The sequence below is a fragment of the Ranitomeya variabilis genome, chromosome 2, assembly GCF_051348905.1.
Source record: "Ranitomeya variabilis isolate aRanVar5 chromosome 2, aRanVar5.hap1, whole genome shotgun sequence".
Taxonomy (NCBI): Eukaryota; Metazoa; Chordata; class Amphibia; order Anura; family Dendrobatidae; genus Ranitomeya; species Ranitomeya variabilis.
The window spans coordinates 90,819,313-90,846,515 of NC_135233.1; the positions used below are offsets into that span (position 1 = coordinate 90,819,313).

Genomic DNA, 27,203 nt, shown 5'->3' on the forward strand with positions numbered 1-27,203 from the left:
ATAGCAAAAAACATAGTAGCAGATTCCTTTCAACACTGTGATGTATGGTTAGAGAAATAAATTCATTTACGTGTATTATAAACACAAATTCCATATAAATGATAATGTGCTTACTTATAAAAGCACATGAAAAATCGAATAGTAAATACAATTTGGAGAATAAAAATATATCTTTGTTTTATAGCTGTACATAGAAACAGTACTGCTCATACCTCAAAGTTATATAATTCACTTTGTGTGGCAGAATTTGAGCTAAAATCTGTAATGTACTGGCATTGCTACGACATATGTGCAAAGCCTTGTGCCAAGAACAGTAATACAGTTGGGCTGCACATTACGGCTCACTTGGCAAAATGTGGAGTTTATTTTTTTCTAATAATAAATAGAGAAAATACTATGTTGTTCTTTTAATCTTCCTTCCTGTTGCCAGTAATGCTTGGAATTACAGAGGATAAAGCAGATAGTGAATCATTAATAATCTATGAGACACATGCAACAGATATTTCCCACTGTAGAGCCAGCATGAAATATAGCAATTGGTAAAATCGGAAACAAATCCCCCAAACAGCCCTGTACATTATGCATTGTATTGGACTTTAGTTGTTCAAATGTGTATTTTACACAGAAAATCTGTAATGAATCTGCTTTGGGGCTTTCCTTCTTGCCCATAGTCATATACTGTAGTTACACGGTTAAGACTTGTGTGGCCATAAAGTTACAGCAAAGGCATGGACGGGAGAGGATGTAGAATTTGCAATAGAAAGGAATTCTGTAGTCTAGCACATATCTTAGATGTGTCTTGCGTATATCTAAGACTATGTCATTTTTTAATCAATTTTGAGATGACAAAAAAAAAAATGAAATAAAATGATCCAGTACAGGATCCGTTCATGTGAATGGCCACTGAAATCAAGCTGAAATTCGTCTTTTATTTGGATCAAAAAACATAGGCTCTATTTCATCAAAGTAACTTCACCCGAATTCTGGTGTTAATTGCTTTGAAAAATTGTAATTTTTTTGCTCAATTAGTATCTGATCAAAACATTTTACATTTTGCAGTTTTCACACTAGTTTCTTCCGAAATGGACAAAGATGGGGTGTGACAGGAGAGTGACCCCACAGCTCGTCTAATTCAAGATAAACTGAGGCATAACTTATGCCAGAAATCTAACTCCAGTCAGGGACTGGAGTAAGATTTCTGTCTTGGCACAGAGAGGCACAAGCTACTCATCAGATGCTCATAATTCGTTAAGAGGTGTGCTTTGTTTTCTATTAAATCAATTCACTCATACCTAGTAAGTATACCATGTAAAATGCAACAAATCTAATTAACGGTAAACTTGTCATTTTTGGATATCCTTATCAATACAAAATGATTTGATTTTACAATATTTTATATAACATATATATATATAATATATTATACAGCACCATGATCTTTCTGATTAAAAAGCTTCAATTAATTTTTCATCTAATTTTATGCTGTGATAATATAGCCTGCACTCCATCATTAGACGCTCATTATCCATGCACCTACAGGTGTGTGTGGGGTCACTTCCTGTTCCTTGCCACCTAATTTAAAGTATAACATCTAATTCTGTACAATAGCTGTACAATGCTACATTTGCCAAGGCAAAGCTTAATAGAATCCCCATCGATAATTAAAAGCAATACTTAAAAGCTTAAAAGCAGTGAGGTTGTAGGACTCATTTATAGCCCAGCCTTGCATTATTGACAGATCGTCAAAATATATTTCACTTTGATATTAGTAAAGTAATTAGTGTGAAGCTAATAAAAGTGGATGTAAAACATAATCTGCTTTTTGTTTTGAAACCTGAAAAATGTCATTCCACCAGCTGTGATTGGTCTTGTACTGTTTAAATCAGTCTTTATGGTAAATGTATTTTTAAAAAAAATTTTGATGTTTTTTCTATATTTTCATATCACGATCTATATTACAAATTTCATGCTAAATGCCGATCTATGTAATGCCATAATTCAATCTATTTTGTAATATACTTGAATTAAAAATGCCCTGTCTTTCCCTAAGTACACTAACTGCTTTTCTTTTTTTTTTCTACTTGCAATGCATGCTGCGACACTCAAACATATTGTCATCAAGGGGTAGAGGCTACAGTCATTGCCTCAGTCTCTTCCCCTTCCATGAAATGAAGTATCATTGGTGACCTTAATTTTAGGGTCTGGGCTGTCACTGTGTGATGTGCACAAAGACAGTGCGCTCTATTGCTTGTTGACATTAGTAGTAACGAGCTGGCAACAGAGCGCACTGTTATTGCGCACTGTAAAATGAAGGGAAGGAACCAACGCTGCCCCCAAGGCGCTGGTCTTTGCATGCCGGGTATTCTTACAAAGCTCCTTGACAAGCAGATAGTGTGGATAGAATAGAGAAGCTTTCATTAAAGCATAATTTGTACTTCGCACTATCCTATTAAAAACTCAAAAATCTTGCAATTTCCACACCGGCTACTACGCCTAATATTAGATTGATATTTCCTGTTCTTGTCAGCAACCACACAAACTTCAGGAGCTGTAGACTAACGAAGTTCAGTTGTATAGAAATTTAAAGTGGACATAATCTGATTTGGGCAAGGACAGGGGGTCATGATCTGTTACCGCCTATTGTGAATGATGACTCCTATGTTATCTTCTCTTTATAGAGGTGTTTCCTGTCATTGTAATCCTGTCTGTCATGATCATGAGACTGATGAAAAGTCATCTGTATGACTCAAAGTGTGGGTGTAGTATGAGGAGGTGGTCAATGTGAAAGCTGCAAGACTTCTGTTTTTATTTTTAACATAGATTATAATGTGTATGTGGAATTATTTTATCTGCTAACCTATGTTTGGACATTGATATTATCATGTGCCAGTAAAGCAGGAAATCTCTTTAAAACCAAGTGGTGGATAAACCTCTTTTTCTTCCCAGTAGGATATATGCTGTTCATGAAGTGAGCCACCAGTAAAAGAACAAAGTATGCATCAAATATTGGGGTGAGCTGGTTTTATTCCCTCTTTATCTATATGAAGACAAAAACTGGAAGGACACTACAAGGTATGATGCTATGGTTAAAGGGAATCTGTCCGCAGGTTTTTGCTATTGAATCCGAGAGCAGCATAATGTAGTAAAGGAGAACCTGATTTCAGAAGAGATTGCAGAAGATTATCCAGGAGATTCCAGGAGGTTTGCAGGAGATTAGGACTAGAGGACTAGATCTCACGTGCAGCCCAGTCAAGCTAATCTGTGTAACCCTGCCCCTACCACTGATTGACAGCTTGCTGACAATGTATAGTGTGCACAGGAAGCTGGGTTGAGGGAGGGTTATGCACAGCTCATCAGTCTGACCACTGCTATATTTACAGCAGAGAAACCAGTCCTCATATGTATTGGACTGTGTGATGTGAACAGTGATAGAAGTGGCCTACTTAGATCTCCTATCATAGATGGTCTAGTGAATGGCTGCCTAGTGAAGCAGAGGCGTGAACTGTGTCCTGGACTTCTTTTGGCTGGGGTACCTATAAGACGTGATTTAGCTGTTGATGATTAGAAGATAGTGTCTTTTTGAAGCCTGATGGGAATCACAAAGTATTAATACAAGTATAGAGACCAGAATTCTTAAGGGTCAAAGGTTCAGGGAAACTTGATGTAGAGTCTAAAAGTGCATTTACACTGTAAGATTATCATGAATAAGCATTCCTCGGGACGGATGCTTAACGATAGTCTTGAGGATAAATAGACTGCCGATCACCCGACAAATGAGCAAAATGCACATTGATTGGGTGAAATAAATTATCTTGTCTGCTTCACAAAATATTATCATTTTTTGCAGGTCGCACAGTTCCAATTTTTGGAGGCTGATTCCACTCTATAAGGGTTGCAGGAAGACAAGCAGCCTTCGAGGAGTGTAGAAGGAGGAAGATAGGCTGCAAAGAAGGCAAACTGTGAAGCTCAAAAAAGAAGAGAATGTCCAGCTCCACCGAATCCGTAAAAAAGAGTATTCTTTATTCACAAACTTCAAACATAGAGGATACAGACTTCAGCACGAACCATATGGGTAAGAATCTCAACGCGTTTCTGGAGACTAAGCTCCCTTAATCATGACAAGTGGATACCGCGTGGCTCTCGTCTCTTCCTCTCCCGCTAGCTGGTCTGACCTACCATTCAAAACTGTTTTCAGTGCAATTTTTCCAGTAAAACTTACATTTTGATGCAAATCAGTTAATTCCTATCGGGGTTCCACTATATATACCATTCATGCTACATTTAGCACACTGATGAAGGTCCATTGCAGACCGAAAGGTTTGTGGTTACTGTATGTATATTAAATACCCCCTTTTTTGCATCACATTGGAGTGTGCTAGTTGTAACTATTCCACGTATTAAGGTTTGGAAACCTATATCTATGCACCTCCTCTTTTAGGCTGTGCTGAACATTTTCTATCTCATATCTTTCCAGAGTAAAGTATACAATGAACTCTCTGACTCTCCCCTGGGACTTTTTATCCACGTCTCTTTGTGGGGAATCCACCCATATGGTCCCATCTGCATTGTTGTTGGGACACACCTCAACATCTGGCTCACTCCTTACCAGTGTGCATCTTACCTTGCTGCCTATAGCACTTGATATCTATAACATTCTTGGATTTAACCTTTTGAACAACATACTTTAAAGTTAAAACATTTATTCAAAATCCATAAAATCATAGGGCCCTAAACAGCTGCCTACTCTGCCCAAGCCAATATTGAGCCTATTATGGACCTACGGGCCTGCACTTACAATCACTTTTTAACTTAAATCTTTCAAGTTATTCTAATCTCTATAAAACTATTTCTTTTTATCCTATGGTGCGAATTAGTCACCTGTTATTGGATTCCTTGCAATATTCATATACTGGTACTTGTTTCAAATCTTCTTTCCAGAGCAGGAAAACAAAGTTTTGTTTTTATTTCCAGAAATAGATAATCCAGCTTCGAGCCAATATCTGAGAAGACAGATGCCATTCATAGAAAATGTTACTTGATCTGCTGATGCTGGCTTATATGTAAAGGTGAAGACATAGATAAATGAAAACAGATCATATATCATTATGGTGCAACTGTACAGACAGCTGCATCCCACATCATATTAGACCCAGTGACTCAGCAGGTCTTCCTAGCACATGTTTTTCTACAATAGATGTAGACAGAACTGTATTCAAGGTAATACAGATGGTACTGGTCAAAGGGCCAGGCAACTAAGCCCAAAAATGTGCCTACACTCACCTACCGGCATTTACGTGCTGTCTAACACTTACTGCAAAATAAACAGCCTCTGTTCAGTCAGCAATGCAGGAAGCCTATTATTCCTTTGTCCTGTTATGGGTACATCTAAAGGATACAGAAGCATTGAATTACTGTGATTGAATCAGACACTCCTCTTGATATTTTATGTTAGTAAATAGCTGTATTCCTCGTGAAATAATAATTCTGAATCATCTTTCCATTTAACTCTGCATTGTGCTGTTCATCTGCCATTGCAACTAGAAATTTAAGATTAAATTGACAACTGGGTGTTACCAGTGGAAGGTTTCACTATGCATTTCCAGGAGTACTTAACAAGAACGTGACAATATAAAAACAAATGCTCCAGAATTGTTGTTCATGAGGAATATAACTATTTACTAAAACAGACATTGCAGGAGCAGCTGTCATGCATTTGAGCCTGTGCTTCGTGGTCGGCTTCTATATCCTCTGAGCCACAGCAGTTACACCATTTCTCTGGGTGTTTTTTGTCTGCTATCCTTGCTTTAGTCTTTTTAGGTTAACGGGTGTTTTAATTTATTCATTTGTCTGCCCAATCACCTTTGGGATGTGACTATTTATACTTTCGCCCTGAGGGTTTTTCCTGCTGGTGATGGTCTCATTTTGATGTCAAGCCATACTGCCATTGTTTATGCCAGTCAGTGAAGGGCCAGCTAAGGTTTATTTCTCCGATTATGCTTTTCACCCTGCACCTATCTTCTGTTTCTTGTTTAGGAAGGAGGTGGCATACTCTCTAGCAGTAAGTACCTTTTTTTCTCATTTTGTATTTCGTGGTTTGCTTTAACCCACTCTGGGATCTCTTTCTATCTGGGCACTCCTTCTTTTCTGTAGGTAAATTGCACTCTGCACTGCCCTGTGGTTCCTGAGATTAGAGTCATATGGAATCCCAGCAAGATCATAAAGGAACTCTTAACCCCTTCCACACCAAGTGAAAATCAATCTGCTCCACTCAAGTTAAATGTCGAGTGGACCCCAAAGAGAACCTGCAATCTGCAAATCAATGCGACCTTCTGATCCCAAATACCTCAAAGGTCTGAGCAGGATGCAGCACATTTTTGACAGCACCTCCCCTTCTACGAGGGTCCACCAGACCTTCAGGACCAGGTTTATCTGGATGAGATGCATGGAAAGAATGAAACAACCTACTGAAATTTACTTCTGGTGCTGGTACACATATTCTCTCTTTTGGACCATAACCATTCCAATGCATAAAGTACTAAAGGAAATGGCGAACAAAATGACTATCAACAATTCTTGCTACCTGAAATTTCAAGTTACCGTCCACCATGACGAGAGGAGGTGGTAAGGTTGATGATTCCGATGACGCAACATATTTTCTATATCTATGTATAGAATCTATATATATATCTATGAAACACATAGTGGATTTTCAGTGTTGTGGTAACTCAAAGCGGAAATCCACAGAATTAATGACGGCGACCACCTTATATGGAACAGTGAACCTGGGACACAGTTTCAAGGAAAGAACGTTTAATTTAATATTTCTAGTAGACAGCCACACAATCATTTTCACACAGGTCCAAACCTGGCATATGTTTTTTTTATCAGCCATGCATTTATATTTGTCCTCCAAGAACCTTCAGGTTGCTCTGTACAACTTGCCATACAAAAAAGTGCAGCAAAGAAAAACATTCCTCTCCAGAAGCCCCCGAGGGTGAAAACGTTATGCTCCCAAAAATGGCGAATTACCAGTGGTCTCATGACGACAATTGTTTAAGGAAAATTCTGCCAAAGGTACGTAAGATGACCACTTTTCCTGGTTCTCGGAAACAAAACACCTAAGGTAGGTCTTTAAGCTTTGATTTATGCGTTTGGTCTGACCGTTAAATTGAGGATCGAAGGCCGAGGAAAAATGTACATATACCCCCCTGATGGGAACAAAAAAGCCCTTAAAAATGAGGATACAAACTGGGTCAACTGATTTGAAATCACATAGGAGAGAACCGTGTGAAGCTTTGCGATTTCACTGATAAACACTTGAGCCAAGGTTTTGGCATGTGGAATAGCCGATAAGGCAATGAATTGTGCGGAATGCAAAGAGGATAGCTGGGACGTTCTGATCCCAGATACTCCAGAGGCAAGGACGGACACTGACCGCCTGGTGCCCCTGTAAAAGAACTGTGTCTGGGCCCCCTCCTTTTATGGCAACAAAGCTACACGTTTTATATATATATATATATATATATATATATATATATATATATAGTACAGACCAAAAGTTTGGACACACCTTCTCATTTAAAGATTTTTCTGTATTTTCATGACTATAAAAATTGTACATTCACACTGAAGGCATCGAAACTATGAATTAACACATGTGGAATTATGGGAATTATATATTTAAAAGGAACCTGTCACCCCCCTCAGGCGTTTGTAACTAAAAGAGCCACCTTGTGCAGCACAAATGCTGCATTATGACAAGGTGGCTTTTTTAGCTATGATGCCTGTACACGCTGAAATAAACGTTTATAAAATGTGCCCTCTCATACCGTGAAACCGTCTGGGGGGCGGGACTTTCCTTCCTAATCAGACGCAGCACAGCCGTCACTCCGGGCCTGTGCGCGCCGGGCGCCGCCTCCTCTTGCAGCATTATTGTCCCCAGCGTCTGCGCGTTAAGTTTTTTTTTCGGGCGTGCACAATTGCGCTGCCCTTTGTACTTACAGCGCAGGCGCCGGGGACAATAATGCAGCAAGAGGAGGCGGCGCCTGACACGCACAGGCCCGGAGTGACGGCTGTGCTGCGTCTGATTAGGAAGGAAAGACCCGCCTCCCTGGCGATTTCAGGGTATGAGGGGGCACATTTTATAAACGTTTATTTCAGCATGTGCAGGCATCATAGCTAAAAGAGCCACCTTGTCAGAATGCAGCATTAGTGCTGCACAAGGTGGCTCTTTTAGTTACAAACACCTGAGGGGGGTGACAGGATCCCTTTAACAGAAAAGTGTGAAACAACTGAAAATATATCTTATATTCTAGGTTCTTCAAAGTAGCCACCTTTTGCTTTGATGATTGCTTTGCACACTCTTGGCATTCTCTTGATGAGCTTCAAGAGGTAGTCACCGGGAATGGTTTTCACTTCACAGGTGTGCCCTGTCATGTTTAATAAGTGGGATTTCTTGCCTTATAAACGGGGTTGGGACCATCAGTTGTGTTGTGCAGAAGTCTGGTGGATACACAGCTGATAGTCCTACTGAATAGACTGTTAGAATTTGTATTATGGCAAGAAAAAAGCAGCTAAGTAAAGAAAAATGAGTGGCCAACATTACTTTAAGAAATGAAGGTCAGTCAGTCCGAAAAATTGGGAAAACTTTAAAAGTGTCCCCAAGTGCAGTGGCAAAAACCATCAAGCGCTTCAAAGAAATTGGCTCACATAAGGACTGCCCCAGGAAAGGAAGACCAAGAGTCACCTCTGCTTCTGAGGATAAGTTTATCGGAGTCACCAGCCTCAGAAATCGCAGGTTAACAGCAGCTCAGATTAGAGACCAGGTCAATGCCACACAGAGTTCTAGCAGCAGACACATCTCTACAACAACTGTTAAGAGGAGACTTTGTGCAGCAGGCCTGCATGGTAAAATAGCTGCTAGGAAACCACTGCTAAGGACAGGCAACAAGCAGAAGAGACGTGTTTGGTCTAAAGAACACAAGGAACGGACATTAGACCAGTGGATATCTGTGCTTTAGTCTGATGAGTCCAAATTATGTCCACAGCGGCATGCTATTCCATCCGGTTTGCGTTTAGTTGGACCATCATTTATTTTTCAACAGAACAATGACCCCAAACACACCTCCAGGCTGTGTAAGGGCTATTTGACCAAGAAGAAGAGTGATGGGGTGCTACACCAGATGACCTGGCCTCCACACTCACCAGACCTGAACCCAATCAAGATGGTTTGGGGTGAGCTGGACCGCAGAGTGAAGGCAAAAGGGCCAACAAGTGCTAAGCATCTCTGGGAACTCCTTCAAGATTGTTGGAAACCATTCCCGATGACTACCTCTTGATGCTCATCAAAAGAATGCCAAGAGTGTGCAAAGCATTTATCAAAGCAAAAGGTGGCTACTTTAAAGAACCTAGAATATTAGACATATTTTCAGTTGTTTCACACTTTTTTGTTAAGTATATAATTCCACATGTGTTAATTCATAGTTTTGATGCCTTCAGTGTGAAAGTACAATTTTCATAGTCATGAAAATACAGAAAAATCTTTAAATGAGAAGGTGTGTCCAAACTTTTGGTCTATACTGTATATATACACAGCCACACACATACATGTTTATATATTACATACCGTATATACTCGAGTATAAGGCAACCCAAGTATAAGCCGAGGCACCTAATTTTGCCACGGAAACTGGGTATGCTTATTGACTCGAGAGTATAAGCCGGGTATGTATTGTCCCCTCATTCCTATTCTGGTATGTGTGGTTCCCTCAATCCTGTCCTGCTCTGTGTGGCTCCCCCTGTTGTATGCATGGCTCCCCTGTCCCATCTTGTATGCATGGCTCTGCTCCCCCTTCTCCCATCCTTGTATGCATGGCTCTGCTCCCCCTCCTCCCATCCTTGTATGCGTGGCTCCACTTCCCCCCTCCCATCTTGTATGCGTGGCTCCGCTTCCCCCCTCCCATCTTGTATGCGTGGCTCTGCTTCCCCCCTCCCATCTTGTATGCAGGCTCCCCGTCCTCCTTCGTCCTCCCTCATTCTCCTTTATGCCCCCTTTCCTCCTTCTCCTCCCCCACCGTCCTGGGCTGGCTTTTGACCCCAGCCTTAAAAAAAAACCTTGCTCAGGTGCCGCTCCCCACATCCTGGCACCCTAGGTATGTGCCCTCACGTGCCTAGTGGCAAATACGGCCCTGCAAACACGTCCTACAGCTTTCATCTCACAGTAGTCAGGGAGGGGGGAATACAGCAGAGCTCTATGTCATTATAAATACCTCTAGGACTGACAGTGACCTGAGTTAGAAACAGCAAAAGTATTCTCCCTCCTCCACACTGACCACCATGAGAGGAAAGCTGCTGGAGGTGTTTGTAATAGCACTGCTGTATTCTGTAAAGATGGTGTAGACATCATGGAGGAGAGCAGAGCTGTGTGTTATTACTTGTCTCCCGAGAGAAAGTCTGTTCTAAGCTTTTCTGGGGTGTGTTCTCTGCAATGCAGATGCGATATAAAAATTAAAAATATGTTTTACTAAGCCAAGCAGCCACCATTACTATTTACTAGTACTAGTGAAAGGTCCTATTTAGCACATTTGTGGTTTACATTGCACAAAATTCTAAAGTAAATTAACCCCTTCACCCCCAAGGGTGGTTTGCACGTTAATGACCGGGCCAATATTTACAATTCTGACCACTGTCCCTTTATGAGGTTATAACTCTGGAACGCTTCAACGGATCTTGGCGATTCTGACATTGTTTTCTCGTGACATATTGTACTTCATGATAGTGGTAAAATTTCTTCGATATAAGTTGCGTTTATTTGTGAAAAAAACGAATATTTGGCGAAAATTTTGAAAATTTCGCAATTTTCCAACTTTTAATTTTTATGCCCTTAAATCACAGACATATGTCACGCAAAATACTTAATAAGTAACATTTCCCACATGTCTACTTTACATCAGCACAATTTTGGAACCAAATTTTTTTTTGTGACGGAGTTATAAGGGTTAAAAGTTGACCAGCAATTTCTCATTTTTACAACACCATTTTTTTTTAGGGACCACATCTCATTTGAAGTCATTTTGAGGGGTCTATATGATAGAAAATACCCAAGTGTGACACCATTCTAAAAACTGCACCCCTCAAGGTACTCAAAACCACTTTCAAGAAGTTTATTAACCCTTCAGGTGTTTCACAGGAATTTTTGGAATGTTTAAATAAAAATGAACATTTAACTTTTTTTCACACAAAATTTATTTCAGATCCAATTTGTTTTATTTTACCAAGGGTAACAGGAGAAAATAGACCCCAAAATTTGTTGTACAATTTGTCCTGAGTATGCTGATACCCCATATGTGGGGGTAATCCACTGTTTGGGCGCATGGCAGAGCTCGGAAGGAAAGGAGCGCCATTTGACTTTTCAATGCAAAATTGACTGGAATTGAGATGGGACGCCATGTTGCATTTGGAGAGCCCCTGATGTGCCTAAACATTGAAACCCCCCACAAGTGACACCATTTTGGAAAGTAGACCCCCTAAGGAACTTATCTAGATGTGTGGTGAGCACTTTGACCCAACAAGTGCTTCACAGAAGTTTATAATGCAGAGCGGTAAAAATAAAAAATCATATTTTTTCACAAAAATGATCTTTTCGCCCCCAATTTTTTATTTTCCCAAGGGTAAGAGAAGAAATTGGACCCCAAAAATTGTTGTGCAATTTGTCCTGAGTACGCTGATACCCCTTATGTGGGTGTAAACCATTGTTTGGGCGCAGGGCAGAGCTCGGAAGGGAAGGAGCGCCATTTGACTTTTCAATGCAAAATTGACTGGAATTGAGATGGGACGCCATGTTGCATTTGGAGAGCCCCTGATGTGCCTAAACATTGAAACCCCCCACAAGTGACACCATTTTGGAAAGTAGACCCCCTAAGGAACTTATCTAGATGTGTGGTGAGCACTTTGACCCAACAAGTGCTTCACAGAAGTTTATAATGCAGAGCCGTAAAAATAAAAAATCATATTTTTTCACAAAAATGATCTTTTCGCCCCCAATTTTTTATTTTCCCAAGGGTAAGAGAAGAAATTGGACCCCAAAAATTGTTGTGCAATTTGTCCTGAGTACGCTGATACCCCATATGTGGGTGTAAACCATTGTTTGGGCGCAGGGCAGAGCTCGGAAGGGAAGGAGCGCCATTTGACTTTTCAATGCAAAATTGACTGGAATTGAGATGGGACGTCATGTTGCGTTTGGAGAGCTCCTGATGTGCCTAAACATTGAAACCCCCCACAAGTGACACCATTTTGGAAAGTAGACCCCCTAAAGAACTTATCTAGATGTGCGGTGAGCACTTTGACCCAACAAGTGCTTCACAGAAGTTTATAATGCAGAGCCGTAAAAATAAAAAATCATATTTTTTCACAAAAATGATCTTTTCGCCCCCAATTTTTTATTTTCCCAAGGGTAAGAGAAGAAATTGGACCCCAAAAATTGTTGTGCAATTTGTCCTGAGTACGACGATACCCCATATGTGGGGGTAAACCACTGTTTGGGCGCATAGCAGAGCTCGGAAGGGAAGGAGCGCTATTTTACTTTTCAATGCAAAATTGACTGGAATTAAGATGGGATGCCATGTTGCGTTTGCAGAGCCCCTGATGTGCCTAAACATTAAAAACACCCACAAGTGACACCATTTTGGAAAGTAGACCCCCTAAGGAACTTATCTAGATGTGTTTTGAGAGCTTTGAACCCCCAAGTGTTTCACTACAGTTTATAACGCAGAGCCGTGAAAATAAATTCTTTTTTTTTTTCACAAAAATGATTTTTTAGCCCCCAGTTTTGTATTTTCACAAGGGTAACAGGATAAATTGGACCCCAAAATTTGTTGTCCAATTTGTCCTGAGTATGCTGATACCCGATATGTGGGGGGGAACCACTGTTTGGGCGCATGACAGAGCTCGGAAGGGAAGGAGCGCCATTTGGAATGCAGACTTAAATGGATTGGTCTGCAGGCGTCACGTTGCATTTGCAGAGCCCCTGATGTACCCAAACAGTACAAACCCCCCACAAGTGACCCCATATTGGAAACTAGACCCCCCAAGGAACTTATCTAGATGTGTTGTGAGAACTTTGAACCCCCAAGTGTTTCACTACAGTTTATAACGCAGAGCCGTGAAAATAAAAATTCTTTTTTTTTTCACAAAAATGATTTTTTTAGCCCCCAGGTTTGTATTTTCACAAGGGTATCAGGATAAATTGGACCCAAAAAGTTGTTGTCTAATTTGTCCTGAGTATGCTGATACCCCATATGTGGGGGGGAACCACTGTTTGGGCGCATGACAGAGCTCGGAAGGGAAGGAGCGCCATTTGGAATGCAGACTTAAATGGATTGGTCTGCAGGCGTCACGTTGCATTTGCAGAGCCCCTGATGTACGCAAACAGTACAAACCCCCCACAAGTGACCCCATATCGGAAATTAGACCCCCCAAGGAACTTATCTAGATGTGTTGTGAGAACTTTGAACCCCCAAGTGTTTCACTACAGTTTACAACGCAGAGCCGTGAAAATAAAAAATCCTTTTTTTCCCACAAAACTTATTTTTTGGCCCCCAGTTTTGTATTTTCCCAAGGGTAGCAGGAGAAATTGGACCCCAAAAGATGATGTCCAATTTGTCCTGAGTACGCTGATACCCCATATGTTGGGGTAAACCCCTGTTTGGGCACACGGGAGAGCTCGGAAGGGAATGAGCACTGTTTTCCTTTTTCAACGCAGAATTGGCTGGAATTCAGATCGGATGCCATATCCCGTTTGGAAAGCCCCTGATGTGCCCGAACAGTGGAAACCCCCCAATTATAACTGAAACCCTAATCCAAACACACCCCTTACCCTAATCCCAACAGTAACCCTAACCACTCCTCTAACCCAGACACACCCAACCCTATTCCCAACCGTAAATGTAATCCAAACCCTAACCCTATCTTTAGCCCCAACCCTAACTGTAGCCCCAACCCTAGCCCCAACCCTAGCCCTAACCCTAGCCCTAACCCTAGCAATAACCCTAGCCCTATCACTAGCCCTAACACTAGCCGTAACACTAGCCCTAACCCTAGCAATAACCCTAGCCCTAACTCTAGTCCTAACTCTAGCCCTAACCCTAACCCTAATGGGAGAATGGAAATAAATACATTTTTTAATTTTTTTATTTTTCCCTAACTAAGGGGGTGATGAACGGGGGTTTGATTTACTTTTATAGCGCTTTTTTTAGCGGATTTTTATGATTGGCAGCCGTCACACACTGAAAGACGCTTTTCATTGCAAAAAATATTTTTTGCGTTACCACATTTTGAGAGCTGTAATTTTTCCATATTTGAGTCCACAGAGTCATGCGAGATCTTGTTTTTTGCGGGATGCGTTGACGTTTTTATTGGTAACATTTTCGGACACGTGACATTTTTTGATCGCTTTTTATTCCGATTTTTGTGAGGCAGAGTGATCAAAAACCAGCTATTTATGAATTTCTTTTTGGGGAGGCGTTTATACCGTTCCGCGTTTGGTAAAATTGATAAAGCAGTTTTATTCGACGGGTCAGTACGATTACAGCGATATCTCATTTATATAATTTTTTTTATGTTTTGGCGCTTTTATACGATAAAAACTATTTTATAGAAAAAATAATTATTTTGGTATCGCTTTATTCTCAGGACTATAACTTTTTTATTTTTTTGCTGATGATGCTGTATGGTGGCTCGTTTTTATTGCGGGACAAGATGACGTTTTCAGCGGTACCATGGTTATTTATATCAGTCTTTTTGATCACGTGTTATTCCACTTTTTGTTGGCGGTATGATAATAAAGCGTTGTTTTTTGCCTCGTTTTTTTTTTTTTTTTCTTACGGTGTTTACTGAAGGGGTTAACTAGTGGGCCAGTTTTATTGGTCGGGTCGTTACGGACGCGGCGATACTAAATATGTGTACTTTTATTGTTTTTTTTATTTTATTTAGATAAAGAAATGTATTTATGGGAATAATATATTTTTTTTTTCATTATTTTGGAATATATATATATATATATTTTTTTTACACATTTGGAAAATTTTTTTTTTACTTTTTTACTTTGCCCCAGGGGGGGACAATACAGATCGGTGATCTGTCAGTTTGCATAGCACTCTGACAGATCACCGATCTGCGAGAAGTGCAGGCTGCTTCACAGTGCCTGCTCTGAGCAGGCTTCTGTGAAGCCACCTCCCTCCCTGCAGGACCCGGATCCGCGGCCATCTTGGATCCGGGTCTGGAGCAGGCAGGGAGGGAGGTAAGACCCTCGCAGCAACGCGATCACATCGCGTTGCTGCGGGGGGCTCAGGGAAGCCCGCAGGGAGCCCCCTCCCTGCGCGATGCTTCCCTGCACCGCCGGCACATCGCGATCATGTTTGATCGCGGTGTGCCGGGGGTTAATGTGCCGGGGGCGGTCCGTGACCGCTCCTGGCACATAGTGCCGGATGTCAGCTGCGATATGCAGCTGACACCCGGCCGCGATCGGCCGCGCTCCCCCCGTGAGCGCGGCCGATCGCGTATGACGTACTATTCCATCCTTGGGAAGTAGGGCCCACCCCACATGGACGGAATAGTACGTCTAATGACAGAAAGGGGTTAAAGTAAATTAAAAATGGTACTCTCTACTTATCCCATATGTATCTTTCTATCTATCATTATTTATCTATACATCTATCTATTATCATCTATCTACCTACCTACCTAATTCCTATTTTCAGTCTATGTGTCTGTCTGTCAATTGGTGTTTGTCAATCTAGGAGAGGGGGCTAATGCTGAGGCTAACACAATGTATGAGACCTATAGAGAAACAGAGTAAAATAAATGACTAATCAAATAATGACTAATCAAAATATCGCTAGTAATATAACTAGTGAAAAGCTATAAACTTTATTACACAATACAAAAACACATGTAAAAACTCAATGGAAATGATAGGAAAGTGGTGATGATTAATAGCGAAAACGTGCGTCGGGGCCACGGATCCAGCAGTTACTATCCCCACATGGGTAAGCACTATTATCAGCATTTCTTGTAAGCACTTTGCACCTTATTGTAGCAGTTTACACACCGGTTTAACTGTGACGTAGCCCTTAATTAGGCAATACTATGTCTCCTGATTTAGTAGGAAACTGGCAGTACAATATGCCATATAGGCCCTTGTACTTCATGGTGTGCACCTTATGAACAGTGCATCCCCCTTTTTTTGCTACATAGTGCAAATATTTAAATTGTATGGTACTGCTGCTTCCGTTGTTGTGTCATCACCATCATTTCCATTGAGTTTTTACATGTTTTTGTATTGTGTAATAAAGTTTATACCTTTTCACTAGTTGCGATATTTTGATTAGTCATTATTTGGGGACGTTATAGTCCGTTTCTCTATAGGTCTTATTTAGTATGGGAGTTGTCCAGTTTTCCAGTAACAAATTTGGCATCTGCACCCTGGTAGGGCATTAGTGGGTGTTCCAAAAATGTCGGATTATGTTCAATTAACACAATGTATGAGTAATATGATTGAGCATGCTTAGATAATGGACGCCCTCCCCTTGAAAAACTAAAAGGGGGGTCGCATGATAACACAGCCCCCACGACAATATGATGGTTTTTGTTATGTGTTTTCTTTAATAAGAGGCTAAATGAGAGGTTTATAAAGGGTTAATATTCTAAGTAAGCTGTGCGAGTGCACGAGCAGGTTATTTCTGGTTTTGACTGGTGATGTTTCCCGCATTTTGTCTGTGTTTTGATTGGTGGATAAGAAAAGTGCGGGAAGAATTTATGCTATATAAACAGCTGTTTTCAACGGTTCCCTGTCAGTCACCTGAAGAAGATTGAAGATCCCTCCCTCCCTTATTATATAGTTCATATTAATTTGTCGTGTCATTTATTTGTGGGATAATCGCCCGGTCTTCCGGGTGGATTTGGTACTGTTTGGTATGATTTAACTCAGTTATTAAGTTTTAATGGATTATTCTTTTGTAATGGAGTATAATAAAATTTGAAGAGTAACTCAAAATAAACGCCACGGCCATTTTATTCCAAATCAATTTGGTTGTCATGTGTGAGTTATTGGGGTTTGTTACTTTTTGGGGGTTTGTGTTACCATGCCCTATCCAAACATGCTCGCTCATGACCAGTAACCACTACTCCCAACATCATAGTAGTTCATATATAAATAGTTGTTTATTTTTCAAAACAATACTGTATTGTATGCTTACAAAATGTCCACAAGGCAGCAAGGATCCTGTCAGGCTGGTCCACACTCGTCCTCTGCAGCAGATTCCTGCTCCAATCTGCGACTCCAGTGCACAGAAGACACTTGCAGATCATCCTGTCAGCCAATCACAGATGTGCTTGTAAGGCAGTGTGTGATTGGCTGAGAGGTAACCATGCACAAATGTCACTTTGCACTCCATATAACCTTAAACATGTACCAGGCGCTCTGTAGATCTCTATCCCCATCCACCCCCTATATAGTGGATCTATCATTTTAATACATTTATTCCAGGGGGGCTAGCAGCCAGCCCTTTTCCTACCTAGACCAGTGATTTATTCATTCCTCCCCTCACCCCCCTATTTTCATGTGCAATGTAAAGACCCAGTCCCGCGGATCACTGAGGCTCTGGGAAGAGTGCACGAACTACTGCACGTGCACAGCAACAGTGAGTCACAAGCAGAGCAAGCTTCAGTGACTCACTGTGACAGAGGCCCTCCCTTCCTGGTCCAGCGTCTGCTACCCGCAGAGACAGCCGGCCGGACAGCAGCATAATATATGCTAGCAGGTGAGGAGGGCGGCCCTTTAACTGTCATATCACATGCGTGCAGCAGAGCTGGCCCCCCTGCTTCTCCTGTTAGCAGTAATACTGCCTCCAGCTGTCATTCACATTCATTGCTTTGTATGTCTGTTGGGGCCCCCTCTTGCTCTGGGCCCCTGTGCGGTTGCACAGGTTGAACAGGCGGTATGTCCGCCCATGTCCAGAGGCCTCAGGATGCAGCACATTTATGAAAATATATTTCTAAAGGTGGTATTGACATTATATTCTCACCATATGTTGGTAACAATGCATCCAAACTACACAGGTAAAGAAAGTAAACCATAGATGTTCATAAAATAAGTTATGTGAAATAGTGAGAAGTGACACAGGGATAAAAAGTATATAACACGTGAAGAAAGAGAGGTGAAAAAAGCCATGGAAAGTCATGGCACCAGCTGAAATCTCTCAGTAATTAGATAGCCACCCTGCCACAGTGAAAAATAATATCAGCTGGTTCAACTGATCGCCTATAAAAAGGTGTTTCATTAGCAAGGTGCCACACAAGAAATATATAATGAGGAATACAACCAGTGAGCTGTCTCAAGACCTTTGCAACCATATTGTTGGAAAACATAGAAATGGCATTGCTTATAAAACAATTTCTAAACTACTGAAGGCTCCAGTAAGCTTTTTTTTTATGCCAGAATTCAGAAAGGGAAAGAATATCATTTCACTATAACCTGGCTCCTCGCAAGATTTCAGACAGAGGAGTGAAGAATTATCAGAAAAGTTGTCCAAGAGCCAAAGACCACCTGTGGAAAGCGACATAAAGATCTTAAATCTGCAGGCACAATTGTTTCAAAGAGAACTATAAAGTAATACTCTCAACCTCCTTGGCCTGCATGCACACTCACCATGCAAGACTCTGTTGCTGAACAAAAAGCATATTCAAGGGCATTTACACAAGCCTGTGAAATACTGGGAGAATATGGTATGGTCAGAGGAGACCAAAATTGAATTCTTGGGATGCCATAATACACCATGTTTGGAGGCCAAAAGGCTCTGCATATCATCCCAAGAATACCATAACAACAATGAAGTTTGGAGGTGGGAACATCATGCTGTGGGGCTGGGCTGTTTTTCAGCATACTGCACATGCAAACTTCAAAAATTGAATTGAAGGAAGGGTAAATGGACAAATGTACAGAGATATTCTTGATAAAAAAAAACCTGCTGCCATCTACCAGGATAATAAAGATGAAATGAGATTAGACATTTCAGCAAGACAATGGTCCCAAACACACAGTCAAGGAAACTCTCAATTGGTTTTAGAGAAAGAAAATAAAGGTGCTAGAATGAGCAAGTCAATCAGCTGACCTCAATCCAATAGAAAAGTTATGAAGGAACTAAAGCTCAGAGTTCATGTGAGTCGCCCCGCGGGCTAGGGGTACTCGGTACCGGGTCCTGCGGTTCACAGGGGGATGTCACAGTGGCTGCGACCCGGTCCATGGCCCAGGGCGCCCATGTAAAAGGGAAAGGTCTTGAAAGGGATAGAGTTTATGTTCGTAACGCTACCTGTGGTATTCGGTCAGGGTGACCGACGCTCTTCAAGGGGTCTGCTGGGGTGATGTTAAGGCAGCTAGATGGTATACCTTCCCACAGGTGAAGTCCCTAGGGCTTCCCAGTGTGTAGATGGTGGTATGGTGAGAGGCGCAGAGAAGAACGAGGACACAAGGTTGCAGTCTCTTTACCTTTACTGTAAGCTTCAGCATCCACAGTCCAGAACACCAGATCATGGGGCAGGCAGAGTCCGGCAGGTTTGGAGACAAGTCCAGAGTTCCCTTGTCCAGGTGGAAATCAGTAGCCTTCCTTTGCGCTGCGGTGGTGTAGTGGCTTCACATAAGGGTCTCACAGATGTGGTGTTTCGTTCTCTCTGTCCCCCGTATAGGATAGGACAAAACCTGTATGACTGGTGACTTGAACCTGTTTATAGGGTCTCTTAGATAACCCAGCTCTGTAGGTGTCACCGTGCCTCCTGGATGTAGGTTCGGGCAGGTAATGTAATAATTATAGGGGATAACTCAGGAGACTCTTTGCGTGGAACAAGACAACTACAGGACACAGTTTTATAAGTGGTAAAGTCTATATTATTACACGGTGATTCAAACAGGTGCAGAGAGAAACTCAAGTCCACAACACTTGGTGCAAATAATAAATGCAGCTTAGCTTAGCAGTCTATAGGAAACTTCAGAGGAAAATGCAATCACGCAGAAAGTGTATGAAGCACAATTATTCTTGATGATACTTGACACGAATAAGTCCTTGCTTAGTCCAAAACACAGATAGATAAGCTTATAAGGCAGTTCAAATAATATCTTAGCTCAACCAGGGAGGCCTGGGTAATAGTCTCAGGTTCTTGCAGAGCAGCAACAGCTTACATGTCCAGCAAATGCAGATGGAAGTAAACACGAGCAGCAGATGAAGGAGGATTACTAGAACTGGTGTGTTATGGTTCTCAATGGCAAGAGAACATAGCCCAGCAAACATAAGAACTAGCTCTTGGAAGGATGGAAACTAAACTGACCATGAACTAAACCTGCCGCACAACTAACAGTAGCCGGGTAGCGTTGCCTACGTTTTATCCCTAGACGCCCAGCGCCAGCCGGAGGACTAACTAATCCTGGCAGAGGAAAATATAGTCCTGGCTCACCTCTAGAGAAATTTCCCCGAAAGGCAGACAGAGGCCCCCACATATATTGGCGGTGATTTAAGATGAAAATGACAAACGTAGTATGAAAATAGGTTTAGCAAAATTGAGGTCCGCTTACTAGATAGCAGGAAGACAGAAAGGGCACTTTCATGGTCAGCTGAAAACCCTATCAAAACACCATCCTGAAATTACTTTAAGACTCTAGTATTAACTCATAACATCAGAGTGGCAATTTCAGATCACAAGAGCTTTCCAGACACAGAAACGAAACTACAGCTGTGAACTGGAACAAAATACAAAAACAAACGAGGACTAAAGTCCAACTTAGCTGGGAGTTGTCTAGCAGCAGGAACATGCACAGAAAGGCTTCTGATTACAATGATGACCGGCATGGAAGTGACAGAGGAGCAAGGCTAAATAGCGACTCCCACATCCTGATGAGAACAGGTGAACAGAGGGGATGATGCACACAAGTTCAATTCCACCAGAGGCCACCGGGGGAGCCCAAAATCCAATTTCACAACACTGGTGTATGCAGCAGGAACTCAGAGCAGAGTAGCAGGATAACCCCACAGGTTCACAGGAGCAGGTATATAGCCAGGGAGTCACCAGAGGTCAGGAGCTGGATGCAAGGCAGAATACTCTAGCACAGACTGAAGGCTGGGGTGGAGTTTTATAACAGGAAGACACAGTGCACATGAGACCAAAGACACCATCTTGGAAAAGGGCAGTAATGCACAAAAAGGTAATAAAAAATGTTCAGAGTCCTGACATTACTCCCTGCTTAGAAGCGGCCTCAGGACGATCCTGGACCTGGTTTCTCAGGGAATCTCTGATGAAAACGAGAAATCTTCTGTTGGGCATTGATGTTTTCCACAGGTTCCCAAGAGTCTTCCTCAGGGAGATATCCCTGCCATCTTATCAGATATTGGAGCCGATTCCTGCGAATCCTGGAATCAATAATTCCCTCCACCACAAATTGTTCTTGCCCATCAATCACCACAGGCTGCGGAGGTGGCACAACACGTCCCTGGAAGGTATAAGAAGATACAGGCTTTAGTAAAGATACATGAAAAACTGGGTGTACCTTCATAGTCCTAGGCAGCTTCAGCCGGCAGGCCACAGAGCTCACAATACCATTGATCTTGAAAGGGGCAATGAATTTCTGTCCAAGTTTTTCTGAAGGAATGTTTAACTTCAGATTCTTAGTTGCTAACCACACGGAATCTCCTACCTTGAACATGGGTGCAGGTTTACGGAATCTATCAGCCGATCTCTTATAACGTTCTTGAGCTGTGGTCAGGGATTCCTTCAGAACCTCCAGATTTTGCCTCATCGCAGTCAGCCTTTCCTCCACTGCCGGAAGCGGAGAATTAATTGGAGACCTAGGTAAGATACATGGATGATAACCCAGATTGGCAAAGAAAGGTGTAAATTTAGTGGAGGCACTCTGAGAATTGTTATATGAAAATTCGGCTAATGGCAGCAACTCCAACCAATCATCCTGGAGATGGCTGGCATAGCATCTTAGATATTGTTCCAGTGTCTGGTTGGTACGCTCAGTCTGACCATTTGTCTGGGGATGGTAAGAGGAAGAGAGACAGACATTAATATTGAGTGCAGAGCAAAACCCCTTCCAGAGTCTTGAAGTGAACTGCACTCCACGGTCAGAGATGATCTCATCCGGAACCCCATGCAACCGAAAGACATTCTGTATAACCAAGTTCACTGTATCTTTAGCTGAGGGGAGGCCGGTGCACGGAACAAAATGAGCAGCTTTAGTCAGGTGATCAACTACCACCATGATTGTATTCATGCCCCCCGATGTAGGCAGCTCCACAATAAAGTCCATTGATATAGACCCCCAAGGGTGGGATGGAACAGGTAATGGTTGTAGAAGACCCGTAGGTGCCACATGAGGAGTCTTGTAACGAGCACATACCTCGCAAGAGAGAACATAGTCCTTGATATCCTTCAGGCAAGTTGGCCACCAGAAGAATCGGCTCAGGAACTCTTGTGTCTTCTGTACCCCCCTGTGACCAGCCAACTTGGAGTCATGTACCAACTTGAGGATCTGCAGACGGACGACCTCAGGGACGTAGATACGTCGATCTCTGAACCATATGCCACCCTTAAAGACAATGTTAATATCCACAGGTGGGTTGGCCAGAAATACATCACCGTCATAGGCCTCCCTGCACTCCTTCCACAAGTCCTGATCGTGGATAACTCCGATGAAATTGGCATCAGATAGAATGGTCTTGGACGGGGCTCCAGGTACGGAATCCGCAGCATGGATTCGGGATAAAGCATCAGCCTTCCCATTACGAGAACCTGGACGGTAGGAGATAACAAAGTTAAATTGATTTAAAAATAAGTTCCAACGAGCTTGATGAGGAGAAAGATATCTAGCGGATCTAAGGAACTCTAAATTGCGATGGTCAGTTAGCACTATGATCTGTTGTGCAGCTCCTTGCAGATGATACCTCCATTCTTTGAAAGCCGCAATAATAGCCAGCAATTCCTTGTCTCCCACGTCGTAATTCTTCTCTGCTGAGGTTAGTCTATGGGAAAAGAAAGCACACGGAAGTAGCAGACCCTTCTCTCCAGTTCTTTGGGAGAGAATAGCCCCCAAAGCATTATCAGAAGCGTCCACCTCCACAATGAAAGAAAGTGTTGGATCTGGGTGTATCAACAGCGGTGCTGATGTGAAACAGATCTTAAGCTGATCAAAAGCTTCTTGAGCCTGTGATGACCACTTAAAGGGCTTTTCCTTCTTTGTCAAGGAAGTAATGGGACGGACAATATCAGAAAAATTTCGAATGAAGCGTCTGTAGAAATTTGCAAAACCAATAAAACGTTGGACCTCCTTAACGTTCTTGGGTACCGGCCAGTCAAGGATAGCCTGAATCTTACCAGATTCCATGTTCAGCCCCTGGGGAGAGATGATATAACCTAAGAACTGTATCTCAGAACGATGGAACTCTCATTTCTCCGGCTTAATATGCAGATGGTTCTCTTTCAGACGTCTTAAAAGAGTTTTGACATGTTCTTCATGTTCCTGTAGAGAGTCAGAAAAGATTAGTATATCGTCCAAATAGATCACTACAAACTGGTCCAACAAATCTCTGAAAATGTCATTAGCAAGGTGTTGAAATGTTGCAGGGGAGTTACAAAGCCCGAAGGGCATCACAAGAGATTCAAAGTGTCCATACCGGCATCTGAATGCTGTCTTCCACTCATCCCCTGGACGAATACGCACCAAATTATAAGCCCCAAGAAGATCCAGTTTAGAGAACACCTTAGGATGGCGGACTCTTTCCAGTAATTGAGGAATCAGAGGCAAAGGGTAACGGCTTCGTACGGTTACCTTATTGAGTTCCCGATAGTCAACACAGGGTCTCAGGGTCCCATCCTTCTTCTTTACAAAAAAGATAGGTGCCCCTGCTGGTGAGGAAGAAGGACGTATGAAGCCTTTGGCCAGATTTTCATCAATATACTCCTTTAAGGCTTGAAGCTCAGGTGCCGCCAAAGGGTATACCTTACCAAAAGGAATAGCTGCCTGTTATGGACTGGTAATTTAGGAGCGACATGCGACTAGCTCTGGGCAGGTGGTAACTATAAAGACCGCAGTTCCTGATCTTAACACAACACTAGCAGTAGGCGTGGAATGTTCCTGTCACTCCCTGGACATCTCGTCACAGCCGGAGAACTAGCTACCCCTAAAGGTAGAAAACGGAAAGCTATCTTGCCTCAGAGAAAATCCCCAAAGGAAAGGACAGCCCCCCACAAATATTGGCTGTGAGAGGAGAAGGAAATGACATACGTAGTATGAAGCAAGATTAAGCAAAGGAGGCCAATTCTAGCTAGATAGACAGTAAGGAAAGAAACACTGTGCGGTCAGTAATAAAAACTAGAAAAAGTCCACCGCAGAGATATGCAAAAATCTCCACACCTGACTAAAGGTGTGGAGGGCAAAATCTGCAGCCCAGAGCTTCCAGCTTAGCTAAATAGATCCATACTGATAAGCTGGACAAATGAACAAAACATAAATGTGCAGAACAATAAGTCCACAACAAGTGGACCGCAAAAGGACAAGCAAGGACTTAGCTTTGCTGAACGGATCAGAGAGTCAGGGAAATCCAAGAGCCATGCCTCCAGGCAGGGACAATTGACAACTGGCATTGATTGAGGAATAAAGCCAGACTAAAATAGCCGAGCCGAAAGGAGATCAGTAGAAGCAGCTGCTAATGCTAAATCCAAGAAGCAGCTATACCACTCAAAACCACAGGAGGGAGCCCAAGAGCAGAATTCACAAAAGTGCTACTTACAACCATTGGAGGGAGCCCAAGAGCGGAATTCACAACAGTACCCCCCTTGAGGAGGGGTCACCGAACCCTCACCAGAGCCCCCAGGCCGATCAGGACGAGCCAAGTGAAAAGCACGAACCAAATCGGCGGCATGGACATCGGAGGCAACCACCCAAGAATTATCCTCCTGGCCATAACCCTTCCACTTGACAAGATACTGAAGCCTCCGCCTCGAAAAACGAGAATCCAAAATTTTTTCAACCACATATTCCAACTCCCCCTCAACCAACACCGGGGCAGGAGGATCAACAGAGGGAACCACAGGTACCACATATCTCCGCAACAACGATCTATGGAAAACATTGTGGATGGCAAAAGAGGCTGGAAGGGCCAAACGAAAAGACACTGGGTTGATAATCTCAGAAATCTTATAAGGACCAATAAACCGAGGCTTGAACTTAGGGGAAGAAACCTTCATAGGAACGTGACGAGAAGATAACCAGACTAAATCCCCCACACGAAGCCGAGGACCAACACACCGACGGCGGTTAGCAAAACGCTGAGCCTTTTCCTGAGACAACGTCAAATTGTCTACCACATGAGTCCAAATCTGCTGTAACCTGTCCATCACGGAATCAACACCAGGACAATCAGAAGGCTCAACATGCCCTGAAGAAAAACGAGGATGGAAACCAAAATTACAAAAAAAAGGCGAAACCAAAGTAGCCGAACTGGCCCGATTATTAAGGGCAAACTCGGCCAACGGCAAGAAAGCCACCCAATCATCCTGATCAGCAGACACAAAGCATCTCAAATAGGTTTCCAAGGTTTGATTAGTTTGCTCAGTTTGGCCATTTGTCTGAGGATGGAACGCCGAAGAAAAAGACAAATTAATGCCCATCCTAGCACAAAAGGACCGCCAAAACCTGGAAACAAACTGGGAACCTCTGTCAGACACAATATTCTCTGGAATGCCATGCAAACGAACCACATGCTGAAAAAACAATGGAACCAAATCAGAGGAGGAAGGCAATTTAGGCAGAGGTACCAAATGGACCATTTTAGAGAACAGCTCACAAACCACCCAGATAACAGACATCCTCTGAGACACAGGAAGATCCGAAATAAAATCCATGGAAATATGCGTCCAGGGCCTCTCAGGGACAGGCAAAGGCAAAAGCAACCCACTAGCGCGGGAACAGCAAGGCTTAGCCCGGGCACAGGTCCCTCAGGACTGCACAAAAGAACGCACATCCCGCGACAAGGAAGGCCACCAAAAGGACCTAGCAACCAAATCCCTTTTACCAAAAATCCCAGGATGACCGGCCAACACAGAACAATGGACCTCAGAAATTACCTTACTTGTCCATCTATCAGGAACAAACAGCTTCCCCACAGGGCAGCGGTCTGGTTTATCAGCCTGAAATTCCTGAAGCACCTGCCGTAAATCGGGGGAGATAGCAGAAAGAATCACCCCTTCCCTAAGAATGCCAACCGGCTCAAGAACTCCAGGAGAATCAGGCAAAAAACTCCTAGAGAGGGCATCTGCCTTAACATTCTTAGATCCCCGAAGATATGAGACCACAAAATCGAAACGGGAGAAAAACAGGGACCATCGAGCCTGTCTAGGGTTCAGCCGCTTGGCCGACTCGAGGTAAATCAGATTCTTATGATCGGTCAAGACCACAACGCGATGCTTGGCTCCCTCAAGCCAATGTCGCCACTCCTCAAATGCCCACTTCATCGCCAACAACTCCCGATTGCCGACATCATAATTGCGTTCCGCCGGCGAAAACTTTTGGGAAAAGAAGGCACATGGTTTCATCAAGGAACCATCAGAGTTCCTCTGTGACAAAACGGCCCCTGCCCCAATCTCAGAAGTGTCAACCTCAACCTGAAAAGGAAGAGACACATCAGGCTGACGCAAGACCGGGGCAGAAGTAAATCGGCGCTTAAGCTCCTGAAAGGCCTCCAGAGCCTCAGATGACCAATTTGCCACATCAGCGCCCTTCTTCGTCAAATCGGTCAGGGGCTTAACCACACTAGAGAAGTTGGCAATGAAACGGCGATAAAAATTAGCAAAGCCCAAAAATTTCTGAAGGCTCTTCACAGATGTGGGTTGAACCCAGTCATGAATGGCTTGGACCTTAACAGGATCCATTTCTATAGATGAAGGAGAAAAAATAAACCCCCAAAAAGAGACCTTCTGGACCCCAAATAGACACTTAGACCCCTTCACAAATAGAGCATTATCACGAAGGATCTGGAATACCATCCTGACCTGCTTCACGTGAGACTCCCAATCATTGAAAAAATTCAAAATATCATCCAAATACACAATCAAGAATTTATCAAGATAATTGCGAAAAATATCATGCATGAAGGACTGAAATA

The 27,203-nt window shown here is 42.7% G+C and overlaps 1 long non-coding RNA gene across 2 annotated transcripts in view; it reads right to left on the reverse strand.

Annotated features, from left to right (window-relative positions):
• LOC143804519 (uncharacterized) overlaps window positions 1-17,366 on the reverse strand; it is a 49,050-nt gene extending 31,684 nt beyond the window's left edge. For both annotated transcript variants that reach the window (XR_013221042.1, XR_013221041.1), the window contains exons 1-2: window positions 17,253-17,366; window positions 4,879-5,000 (exon numbers count right to left, since the gene is read on the reverse strand). This is a non-coding gene — a long non-coding RNA (uncharacterized LOC143804519). The remainder of the gene's footprint in view (window positions 1-4,878; window positions 5,001-17,252) is intronic.
• Window positions 17,367-27,203: the final 9,837 nt, after the last annotated feature.